This window comes from Monodelphis domestica, chromosome 1, assembly GCF_027887165.1.
Source record: "Monodelphis domestica isolate mMonDom1 chromosome 1, mMonDom1.pri, whole genome shotgun sequence".
In the NCBI taxonomy this organism is placed as follows: Eukaryota; Metazoa; Chordata; class Mammalia; order Didelphimorphia; family Didelphidae; genus Monodelphis; species Monodelphis domestica.
In genome coordinates, this window is record NC_077227.1 from 116,870,701 (window position 1) to 116,883,558 (window position 12,858).

Sequence of the window (12,858 nt, forward strand, 5' to 3'; positions counted from 1 at the left end):
CAATATCCTAACATAAAAGTGGAAAGAGTGGGTGGGTGTAGCCCCTGTTGCAGGAGTGCCCTCCCACATCTGTAAGAGGCCTCTTCTTTCTCCTCTTGCTTCAGAGAGAGAGAGAGAGAGAGAGAGGACCCACAGCGTATAAAGCTGCACTAGGGTCTTACTGGAGGACTTGGACCTCAAAGAAGGATTCAGGGATGAGCTGGGATGGTTCATGCCAATCTCTGTTTCATTCATTTGAGGTCTCAGTACATGTCTAGGTATGGAGCCCACAGCCTCTCTCCAGGCTTGGTGGACATAAAGGGAGACAGGACAAACCCTTGGCATGGCAAAATGCCTGGAGCTTATGTGCTCTGAGAGCACCACAGTGCTGGGTGCCAAGGGTCTCCTGGGTGGTGCCCTCTGTGACGTTTACAGTTGCTATTGGCTAGAGGGTCCCTTTGCATCCCTAGGCCAAGTGTTTCGGTCGGCTGCCCTCATCGCAGTCAAATTCTGAAGTGTGGTTTCTCTGGGGAATGCCCTGGGCAGAGGCTTTCCTCTTTCAATATTGCTTGGCATTGAACTCTTGGCATTAACCAAAGCTGCCTAACCCTGTCTGTTGGGATTGGGCTGGTGCTCCTACTTCCTGGCAGCCACCCACCCCAGAGTCTGTTCAGTTTCTAGACACTTTGCCTCCTGTATCCCAGCTCCTCCTTCAACTAACCTGCCTCAGTGTTTGGGGGGAAAACTCGGGACCCTCCCTAGAGTTTCTTCCCTAGCACGCTGTCTGTTTGTCTTGTGAGTTATAACAATGATGGGCATTCACTCTCCCCCTTTCCCGTTTCCCTCTTTACTGCTGACTCCCTTTCTCCCCAAGGTGCTGATCCTCACTTAGGCTTTTCACTTACTTTTTTCTTGGCCGAACCCTTTTCTAGTTCAGCACTGGCTGTTCTTTGCTGACAGGTGGGGCTCAGGCTTCACCTTGGCACAGGGGAAATTGCTGCCTCTGCTTGCCTCTCACATCCTGATCTCTTCCTCAAGTTCGTCCCCAGCACTCAAGGCTATGGGCTCTGCTCAGTGGGCGGAGTGGGATTAAAGATGGGCACCAGCCGCAGTGGCACATGGGCTAGTGCTTAGCTGGGGAGGAGGTAGAAAATTCGGAACTATAGTGATTCCTGTATATTCCTGCATAGCCAGTGCCAGAGGGTTGGGTGAAGGACATTTTTTGCTCAGGGTAGATTGTGTGTTGAGTAAGATGGGTAGACAGGGAAGAAGGAAGGAGCTGGCCTAGTCCAGGAGTTCCAGATCTCTTATGTCATAGCTCTCAGATGGAGGCCTGGGATCCTGGGGCATGTGTAGTAGCCCCCTGATTCATTGCTTTGCTTCAAAAGAAAATGTAACCCGAGGCCTAGGATCTCAGCTTAAGGACAGATCCTCCTTTCTGAGAATCTCTGTGCTGGGATGGGTACACTCTGTTTGGTGAAGGGGCTTGCATGCTCCATTTTGAATGCAATAAAGGCAATGAGTGCTTGTCTGCTTGGTTTTCCTTTCTTTAGTTGTGGATGCTGACATTATGGTCCTTTCCCTTCTGAATGATCAACCAACAAACATTTATTAAGCACCTACTCTATGCCAGGCACTGGGCTAAACTGTGGAGATTACAAAGAAAGGAAAATTATCATTCCTGCTCTTAAAGAACTTGAATTCTAATGGGGTTGTTGTCCCTTGAATTTCTGGGTTCTTGTGTCTCTGACTTGGGCATCAAACAGATAAAAAAATGAACCAGACCCAGATTTCAGTCTCCCCCCTCCCAGAGAGCCATCTCATAGAATGAATACTATTTTTTAAAGAAAAAAAGAAAAAGAAGAGAAAAATCTGTAAATTGATTGATTTACATCAAAAAAGTCTGAAAATGTGTGATGCATACCACCTATGGACCTCCCACCTCCACCAAGAGATGGGCTGGGAGTGTACTCTCTTGTCTCTTCTTTCTTTCAGATTTATGCTCCTCAATTTATTCTCTGAAGGCACACTACGCATCTCAAGCCCACCAAGCTGGCTTCTGTCCTTTTGTCATCACCAGCCCTTTGCTAGCTCTACTTACCTCTTGCTAGAGAAATAGTTGAGAAGAAGCTTGTGATAGTAAGAGGAGGAACAGAGCTAGGGGCCTTTGGGAAAGTTCAGCTGTAGAGGTTCAGTCCTCCCACAGTCGGTGGGATTTATCTTTGTTGCTTCTGCTGCCATTTTCAGGAAGTGCTTAGCCTAGAACAAGGCTAGCCTGATCACTCTCACTCCCCACACAAGGCCCATGCTAGCCTCCCTATGCTCCTGCCTGGTCAGTGTCTCCATTTCCCCGCCAGTTTGTTATTTCTTTGAATAGCGATGACAATAACTCTTATGCTTATGACACTTTTAGGCATTACAAAGTCCTTTATTCATAGCAACCCTGAAAGGCTGGCAACACAAACATTCTTAGCCTTGTAGACAGGTAGGCGAACTGAAGTTGGGTGGATTGTTTGGGCCCACATCTAGTGAGTTTCATATTAGAAAAATTCATTTAATGAATATTTATTAAGCGCCTGTTGTACACAAACCAAGAAACATCATATTTGGCGGATAGAGTGCTGAACTTGGAGGCAAGAAGACTTGGTTTCAGAGTCTACCCTTAGCATTTACTGTATGACTATGGGCAAGTCATTTAACATCTCTGAATACCAGGCAACCAGACTGTAATGCATGGATGGGCAGCTAGGTGGTATGGTTGATAAGAATGCTGGGATTTAAAGTCAGAAGACCTGAACACAGAATTCTACCTCTCACATTTACTAGGTATGATAGTAAGTTTCAGATTAGAAAAGTCATTCAACAAACCTGTTATATGCAAATCACAAAGCATTATATTTAGTGGGCAAATGACAATCTTTCTCTGCTTCTGTTTCTTTATAAAATAGTAACACCAATCTCCCTGGGTTATTGTAAGAACCAAACGTTTTAATAGATAAATGAACAAATGAATAAAGCATAAATTCGTCACTTCCCTGCCCTCAAGGAGTTTTTATTCCTTTTTTAAAACTCTAATATTTTTTGTCTTCGAATCAATGCTGTGTATTGGTTCCAAAGCAGAAGAGAAGTAAGGGTTAGGAAATGGGGTTTAAATGATTTGCCCAGGGTAATCCAGCTCAGAAGTGTCTGAGGCCACATTGGAACCCAGGACCTCCTGTCTCTGGGTCTGGCTCTCAGTCTACTGAGTCACCTAACTGCCTCTTAGGAGCTTTTATTCTAAATAGAATCACATAGAATGTTTTAGCTTCAAGTCAAATGGGAAGGTATTTTTCTACTCTAAGGACAAAGTGTAGGGGCAAATCAGGGACGCAATACCTTTAATTTATTTTATTTTATTTTATTTTTATTCTATTTATACATATTATTTATTATATTTAATGTATTAAATATTATTTAATTTTAGTATTATTTATTATTATAATTATTTTATTATTATTAATTCTTTAATGTCATTTTCACTCATTAAATCAAATCAGTTTAGATTCTGAGCCAGAAGGGACCTTAGAGACCAAAGATTCCATCCCCATTCTTTTAAATATAAGGAGACCGAGGCAAACAGAGATTAAGTGACTTGCCAGTAGTCACTTACTATAGCTAGTAAGTGTCTGAAGCAGCATTCAAGCCCATCTTCCTGATTCTATTTTTAAGCTTTGAAAATCTTAGAGTGTTCTGTAAGTGCTAGCTTTTCTTCTCTGACATTGCTACCCCAAACCTGATACTGCAACAGTCTTCGATTTAGTTTGGTTTCCTGCCTCATCTCTCCCCACTCTAGTCCATCTTCTGCTCAGCTCCCCGAGTGATTTTCCCAAAGTGAAGGTCTGACCATGTTATTCCCCCACTCAATAAATTTCAGTGGCTCCTCATTACTTCTAGGGTCAAATGTAAAATCTTCTGTATGGCGTTCAAAGTTTATCCAGAGGCTGGTGCTTCCCCACTTTTCCAGTCTTTAAGCTTTACCTCATTTCCTTCACATAATCTGCTATACCCATCTTCCAACAACTGGTCATTTTCACTAGCTGTCTCTTATGCTTGGAACTTTCTCTTTCTTCCTCTCCAGCTCCAGACTTCCTTCAAGTCACAGCTTAAATCCTCTGTTCTGTAAGAAGTTTTCCCGAAGCCTCCTTATTTTAGGGTCTTTCCTCTGAGATGAGATTATCTCTAATTTATCTTGTCTACATATTTTACTGCTACAAAGTAATTTTCACATTGTCTCCCATTAGGTTGTGGGCTTTGAGGGCAGAGACTTTCCCCCATCCCTCTGTCTGTGAATTCCCAGGAGATGGTAGAAGTTTACTAAATGTTGTTGCCTTGATTTATCTCATATTGCCAGTGGAGATCTCCTGCTCCCCAATCTGATGAGAGACACAAAGGTGAATGAGTCCTGGAGACAAGTCTTCAACCCCTCCACAGAGTGATCTTGAGTAAAACTCACTCTTCATTAAGTAAGCTTGTAAAATTTTCCCCTTTAGACTGGGAGAGGTCCTACTTCCTCAAACTGAAAAATTACATAGTTTCACCACAGGGACAGGGTTGATAACATCTAATGATCCCGCCCTGGTAGTAAGTCCCCAGGGACGCTTCAGACAAGGATCACAAGAGGATTTTGCTACTCTGATCTGCCAGCTGTAAGTTATTATTATTATTATTTTCCAATCTAGCACAAAATATCAAATTTTTAACAAATTTCAAAGGTTTTTTACTATATTTATTTAACAAGTTCATAATCTAGTAGCATCTGAACTAAAAAGAGGTTATTTTTCTAACAATAAATAGCAGAAGAAAAATTTTATATATACAATAAAAGGTGAAAATTTATTAAGTGACATTAATTCAAGGGAATGCATTCCAAATGAACTGACATAGCAAATCATTAATCACTTATGGTGTTTTATATTGATTATATTCAAGACCACTATAGAGCACTTACATGAACACTTATATTGTACTTACCACCTGCCAGGCCTTTTCTGGTTTTTAAACTTTAAATTAAAGAGTTTCAGAGTTCTGCCTTTTATAATACTTTGAAGTGTTTGGCTTTTTATTTCTCAGTTGTTAGTTTGAATTTCTTAAGTGTACTTGCATAACAATTTGCTAATTTACATCACAGGACAGTTCAATAATAGGACTGAAGTTTTTTCCTTTATCAGGACACCAGTCTTAAAAAGTGAAATGATAAAGCACCTTTTATATGGCAGAGCATTACCAAAGAAATATTTTGTCTAATTTAATTCCTAAAAGGAGTAAATATATGCATTATTTACCCTCTGAACAAGCCAGGCTCTGTGCTAAATACTTTATAATTATATGGTCCTCTCAACAACCCTGGGAGGTGGGTGCTATTTTTATTATCGCTTTACAGACGAGTAAATGTGATTTGCACCACTGTCAATGAGACCACTCAAATCAAGCACAAATACAATTACAAATAGTAATATTTAGAACCTTGGTTTTCCCTAGGGCCACTTAATGTTAACATTTCAAATTTTAGACTCAACTTTTTTTAGTTAGCTCAAAATCACCCAATGAACCAAACAACTCCCCTTTGTTTTCTTAATTTAATCCATCCTAACACTTTAAGGGGGGGGGGAGAGGATAAAATGCATAACTTATTTTTCCTTGGCAGATCTATTCTTTTTTTTTTTTAAACCCTGGGAAATCTTCATTTGGTATAATACTGTATGATATTTCTGATGACATTTCTCTAAAAATTCCACAATCTTTTTTAAACTTTCTCTCTTGAAATTAACTTTTCATTTTGTAATTTTGACTCTTTTTTTTTTTTTAACTTTCATTGCATTCTGGCATTCTATAGTCTTTGTTCCACAAACACATGCCAAACTATCTACAACACATCTTTTTCTACTGAATTTCTCCTTTTAAGTTTAACACAAGTTTTTACTACATAAAACCAATTAATTGCAATACTGATACCTTTTTGGATTCTTAAAGGTTTACAAATGCATAGTTTATTCCAATTTATGTAGGTGATTTTGTTTTTAGTTAACCAATAAATTCTTATCATTTGCAGTAGTTAATTGCTTAGGCAGATGAAAACATTATTCCAAGTTAAATTTTGCTTGCTTTTTAAGTTGTTCCCTGATTTAAACAATTTTCTGTTCACTTTGGAATTTCAATGATAACAACTTTCAGTTCTTTTTGATTTCTTCCAGAACAAAATTATACTCATTCACTTGGGAATTTCAGTTCCTTATCAATGAAATCACCTTTTTCTCTTGCACTAAAACTTTTACAGAGTTTTTAAAAACATTTACTAAGATATTTCAGCTTTTATGAAATTTGGAGATTTACATTAGAGAATTTGTATTACTGCCACAAATTTAGTTTCTAATTCATAATGCAACAGATTTCTTTTTTTTTCAAATAATGCAACAAATTTCTACAAATTGGTAACAAAGATTCCCTTCTGTCTTGTCTGAGTCTCTTATCTGCCATTCCAATTTGACTAGTTAGAATGCCAGAGAGAGACTTTTCTTTTCTTTCTTTCTTTTTTTTCTTTTAAAGGCTTTAAAAATTTCTCGGAAAATACATTCTTCTTCCTTCGGCTGATCAGGTTACAGGAAGAAGGTAGCACAAAACACAGACAAAGTGATAAGGCAGATCCATTGATGTACTTGCTGGCAAGGTTTTTCCTTCCAGGTTTAATGAAAAAAAGTCAGTGTACAAAATTTTAAACTATAAATTTTCTTTGGGTCACTCTAGGGTCCCTTCTATTTTTTTAACTGCATGCATCTTACTTTTTAAAAAGCCTTTTGTGGCTTGAAGACTCTCTTTGTTGTAATAAGGACACACTTGTGACTTGATTTCCTGGTGCTTGAAAGAGAGTGATATGGGCAAAAGCCAAGAGTGTGAGGTTTCCTCTTTGGTTTTACCTATCCTTTTCCCTCCCTTTAAAAACATATTGAACAATACTCTTAAACTCACTAATTTTCTTTTCCTTTCACCCAGGGAAATTATTACATATTTCTGGGATGGATTGGCAAAAAAATGATGAATGATCTAGAATCTTTCTGATTAATTGGATCTAATCCTGCATAATGTTTAGAACTTTTACACAACCTGTCTTAAAAATAGTAAGGAATTTAATTTTCTTCCTGAGTGACTTCTTGAAATTTACTCCAATTTTCAAAGGAAATTTGCTTCCATTCCCCTGATTAAGGATTTCTTACCTTGTAATTGCTTCATATAGTTGACTGGATTGTTAGGGTTCTAATGTGGTCTGGTAAAAGGCAATTAGGAAGACTCCCTGGGCTGGCATGAGTTGTTCTGGCCAGAGGCATGTTTATTTCCTGCCTCTATGATGGCAGTTCTTTCCCTAGGGAGAGCAAAATTTCCATTAAATCAGTAATGTCTCCCTAGGTAGGGTAATAATCTCTAAATATGGCCCCAAATTGGGTAATAACAGCTATAGGGCTTTGTCAAATTTAGAAATGTCTCTCTTAAATGTGGAGAGATCAGAGGAACTTAAAAGTGCCAGATTTCCTGGCTGAGTGACATAATATGCAAATCTTTTTGATTCCTCATTTTTAAAGGAAATCAACTATCCTACTATATCAGAAGAAGAGTAACTTGGAGGAGCAGAAAGATACAGAATAGGATAAAGAGAGGAAGGCTCTTTAAGAGGCTGTGGACATGACCCATCAGACAAGGCTGCCCAATAAAACCAATATTTCATTTGTTATGGTCATTAATAAGGAACATAGACAATTTGCATAATCTTGGGTGACATAAAAGTTGCTTCTTTCTGATTGGCTGGTTGATGCGATCAGGGAAAATGAAGTTGGAACAGAGAATTGGGTCCCAGAACATTTGGGCATAAGGAAGTTGTGGTTGGAACAAGGAGTCTTGTGGGTGAAATATCTCAGGAATATGGAGTTCTGTGGTTTGTGCTCCAGGTATACCAGAATGCACATGATTTATAAGAAATTTAGCACAAAATGGAGGCCAATATGGAGTCCAATTATAATTCCAGTTTCACATTCTCAGATCCTCTATATGCAGCTAGGTGACCCAATGGGAAACACATTGGACTTGGAGACAGGAAGATCTGAGCTCAAATCATGGCTCACACTAACTGTGTGATCTTGGACAAATCACATAACCTACTTGTGCCTCAGTTTCCTCATATGTAAAATGGGAAGAAGTGACAATCTACAATTGTCAGGAGGATAAAATGAATGAATGCAAACCACTTTGCAAACATTAAAGTGAGATGGAAATGTAAACTATTATTATTACTTTGGGTTGTGTGTGTATATGTGTGTGTGTGTATGTGTGTGTGTGCATTTGATTGAGCAGACCTTCCTAGGGAAGGAGGCTGTGGAAAGTTGTGTTCTTTATCCTGCATGTAACTACCACTTGACTAAGAGTAAAATTGATGTTCTGAATCAAATCTCATCTTTTCATGCCTCCAATGTTTCAGAGAAAAGAATGGATTACAATTCCTACTCCAAACAGATTGGAATCATTCCTTAGGCCCTAGAACAATGGCATCATGATTTTGGAGGATCAGTCATTAAGAGGAAGAGAACCTTCAGAATGTTGGGATGGCCCAATATGGGGACTTGGGATCAGTTAAAGCCAAGGATCATGAACTCTATGAAGTAAACCCCATCAGTGGGAGGGAATCCAAGGCATACTCCACCAAACCTAATGACATATTTGGATGGATCTGGAAGGAGGAGGATTGGGAGGGATGGGGTGCTGAAAGAAGACCATTCCACTGGCTGCTAACCATGGGGAGGTAAATAGTTCAACTCCTTTACAAGACCGAAGTGGAGAGGAGGAGAGGGGCTTGTTCCTGCTCATTAATAGGAAACAAATATGGTGTAATGGGTAGAGAGGTCTGGATTTGGAGTCAAGAAGAATTGGGTTCAAATCTCACATCAGGTACTTATTGTCCATGTTACCTTGAACAAGTCATTTAACCTTTAAGGGTCTCAGTTATCCATAACTCTGTGCAATAAGGAAGTTGAACTTAATAACTTCTGATACCTGTCTAGACTAAATGTATGATCCTATGATAGACCTGGAGAAACCACCTTCAATTCCTCAGGAACAAAGGACTACTGGAACTAAGAGGTATCTGGCAGTAGTCACCTTCATTGTGGGAAGAGAAAGAATCCTATCTGCTCCCTTGCTCCAGATTGGTTCCCCCTGTGGTATAGGTATCAATTTAGGTGTCAGTGGTGGTACCACCTGCTGCCAAAGAACTGAGTGTATTTCAAAGTAATCTTCAACATTGTCCTAGGGAGAATTTTCTTTGTTGACTCATCTGGCAATGCCTGGTCATACTAATAAATCAACCCTTTGTTGATGTCTCAAATGACTAGAGTTAGAACAAAGGGAACGTCCTCTATTTCAATGGATAGACAGATCATTGTGTGTGCAGTAGTTCTCTAAAAGACTTTCCTTCAGATATTAAGTTAAATCATTGAACAGACCACTGGATAAGGGCTTCATTCTTTGTGGGCAATGCTAAACTGTCTTTAAGAAAATCCTTTGTGGGCAATGCTAAACTGTCTTTAAGAAAATCCCCCTTTTTCCCCAATGAATAATGTTTGAAAATGACCAAATAAAATAATGTTTAAAAGGAAAAAAAAATCCCCGAATGCCACCTCCCACTCCCAACTCCTTCTTTGTATCAATGAAATGAACACCTTCCATATGTTTGTGTCACGGTACCTAAAATTTGTAGGAAAAAGTGTGACCATGAGGCAGGGGCCATTAATTCTCAGGTTTGTCCAGTTCTTTAGTCATACCATGTTATGGTATAGGGGGCTTTATGGGAAGGCAAGAGATGGTTGTAAGAAAGGAATTGGGGTTAGTTGTGGAAATTATCCTTTAATTACTGGATTTGGGAGTGAAAATTATAATTTTTCTGGAGATCTTCCTTCTTTTTCTTCCACATGACCAGAAGGGATCAAAGGGACAATCACACTAAGAACCCAAATCAGTTCCTGGGAAAAGACTGGTTTCTAGTCATTTCCTATAGTAGAAGTTTCCCCTTCTAAGAATTTCTCATTAGGGGTGCCAGGGATGAGGGATAGGGAGAGGAACCCTCAGTTGATATTGTATGACATCTAGTTCAGAAGTTTTTTGGAGAAAACTTAAAAAGTTCCATTGAGGGGGCAGCTGGATTGCTCAGTGGTTAGAGAGCCAGGCCTAGAGACAGGAGGTCCTGGGTTTAAATCTGGCCTCAAACACTTCCCATCTGTGTGTCCCTGGGCAAGTCACTTAACCCAGATTGCCTAGCCCTTACCACTCTTCTGCCTTAGAACAGATACACAGTATTGATTCCAAGATGGAAGGTAAGAATTAAAAAAAAAAAGTTCCATTGAATCTTAGGGTTAACTTTGCCCACAATTAGTGGTATGCTGAAGCTACCTCATACCGGTTGAGGAATGATGTTAATTTTCAGGGTAAACATTTATAACTTGGAGCAAATTTTAAAAATCAGGTCTTGATTTATTGTTTTATTGCTTCTCTAGACTTAAGAAAGTGAAAGTGTTAATAATGCAGAGTAAACTTAAAAGCATGAGTCATATTTGATCCCATTGCTAAACATTTACCACCACACTACTACCTCCAACTTCCTTGGTTTGAATAGGTCACATCTTGATTCCATTTGGTCTGGAAAGTGGGTAGTAATCGTAGGTGAAGTCATGGATTTCTTTTGGGTTATAGTATTATTGTTATTTAATTTGGTCAAGAAGGAACACAGGTGGAAAACAGGAAAAAAGATATTTCGGTTGCTTGACCTTGGTAGGGCTCTGCCCATGCCCCAAATCAAAGGGGGATAAGAGGGAGGCTGAGGAGACACCAGGATGTAAAGTACCCTCAGAGAACAGAAACTTGGGAGCCAGCCCATAAGGTAGGAAACACTGTGCCGCCAATACTTGGCACATAACAAATGATTAATAAATGCCTTTTTTCCATTTATTTATTCCTTAAGGGGGTGCCCCAAATAGTGTGCCCAGTCCGGTACTGGCCACAAACAAAAGGACATTTAAACATAGATCTTCGACCAGGACAACCCTATGGTTAATGCTCTCAGTGACCATTTCCATCCTAGTCAACAATTGAGTGTATTGGACTTGTATTTTGAACTGTAATAAAGATTCATAGTAGTACATAGGAGACCTAATTATATTAACGGTGCCAACCAATTCCTGGAGCCCCACTGCCATTTGCAGTGATTAGTCACCCAGATCATGGGCCAGGGAGTGGATGATAGTTAACCAGAAGTCGAGCCAAGCTTCCAGGGCTCAGCTAATTAGCAATTCGTCCTAAGCTGATTCTACTGGCTGTAGGTGTGGGCTCACTCTGAGAGGGAGAGATAGATCTCTTTCAGTGAATATTTAAAGATTGTGATTCTTAGAGCCTGGAAATAGATGAAGGTCCCTATTGGAGGAAGGTGTCCCTGAATGTGCCTTCTTCAGGAAAGAGGCCATGGAAAGCCGAACTCTTTAGGAATTGTTCTTGTGAGTGCTGCTATTTCTGCTGAGAGGAAAACTGATCTGACCGCCCCCAGACTCATTCCTCTTCGTGCCAGGGAAAAGAATAGATTAAAGTTCCTGCCCAAACCACGCAGGTAAGAAAAACAGCTCAATCTCCACAGGGCATGGAACTGTACAAAATATACATGGCTATTCGATAAATGCACTGGAAATTAAATTTAAAATGGCAACATTAGAGATCATGGATGGGAGACTGTTTAATGGCAGGGAAACAGAGAAAATCTTGACTAAGGTCAAGATGTGGGAGGGTCAAAACAGGTACAGGAGTTCAAGCAGTGGAAGTGCCAGGAGACACAGCTGGGTTTGGGGGTGATGGAGGGGAATATTTGACATTTCTTTTTCTTCCCCCCATAATGCCTTCTGTTCCATTCCACTTCATTTAATTTCAGGACAAAGCGAACAGGACTGTTTGTGAAGGAAACCAGATCAGTTTTTAATAAAGAAAGCTTAGTGTGATGTCAACTATTCCATGTGATAAAGACAGCATGAATATGTCTTAGCAATTCACTCCATCCTTTTTTTAAAAAAGCATTTTTGCTCAGTGATGTAGACCTGAGCTCAAATACAGCTTTAGGCACTTACTAGCTGTGTGACCCAGGAAAAGTCACTTAACTTCTGTTTTCCTCAGTTTCTTCATCCTCAGTAAAATGAGGATAATGATACAATTATTTCACGGAGTGGTGAGGGTCAAAGGAGTTAACAATGTGAAGAAGTGTTTTGTAAAACTTAAAGCTCTATATAAAATGCCAGCCATTATAATTAAGAGATGAGCATAGGGATTGGGAGGAAGGATGTATGTGGAGTTTAGATTTGAAAGTGACAAGTTTTCTTGGCAGATATGCCAGGACATTTCCATTATCTTCTCTAGCTTCTTTTACAGTTGAGGATACTGAGGCATACAGGGTTAAGTGACTTGCCCAGGGTCACACAAGCTAGTAAGTGTCCGAGTTAGGTCTTCCTGACTTAAGGCCCCTAGCTGTATCCCCACTGAGCCTTGGTTGTCTACATCTTTCCAGCTCACTGTGTCCCTTTATAAGTGGCAGGACTTGTCTAGGTGACCTAACATGTAGTGAGTATGGATATATCCAGGCAAATTTCTTATTGGCTCAGCCCCCATTTCTCCTTTGGGAGGTTCCTGCCCTCTCTCATTCCTGCTGGGTTTCCGTTGAGGTTATTTCCCCCAAACATACCATATATAGTTCTGTAATCAAAATTTTTGAAAAAGAATAAAACTAAATACATTAAATAGCCAATGTAGGTGAGTTTCTTCCTAGACATCTTG

General features: G+C 39.6%; 1 protein-coding gene across 1 annotated transcript in view; it reads left to right on the forward strand.

Moving 5' to 3' along the window:
• The first annotated feature begins 133 nt into the window (after positions 1–133).
• Positions 134–12,858, forward strand: part of SLC28A1 (solute carrier family 28 member 1) — a 62,661-nt gene continuing 49,936 nt past the window's right edge. The window contains exon 1 of the mRNA XM_007479225.2: positions 134–4,664. The gene's annotated coding sequence lies outside the window, so the exon portion shown is untranslated. The remainder of the gene's footprint in view (positions 4,665–12,858) is intronic.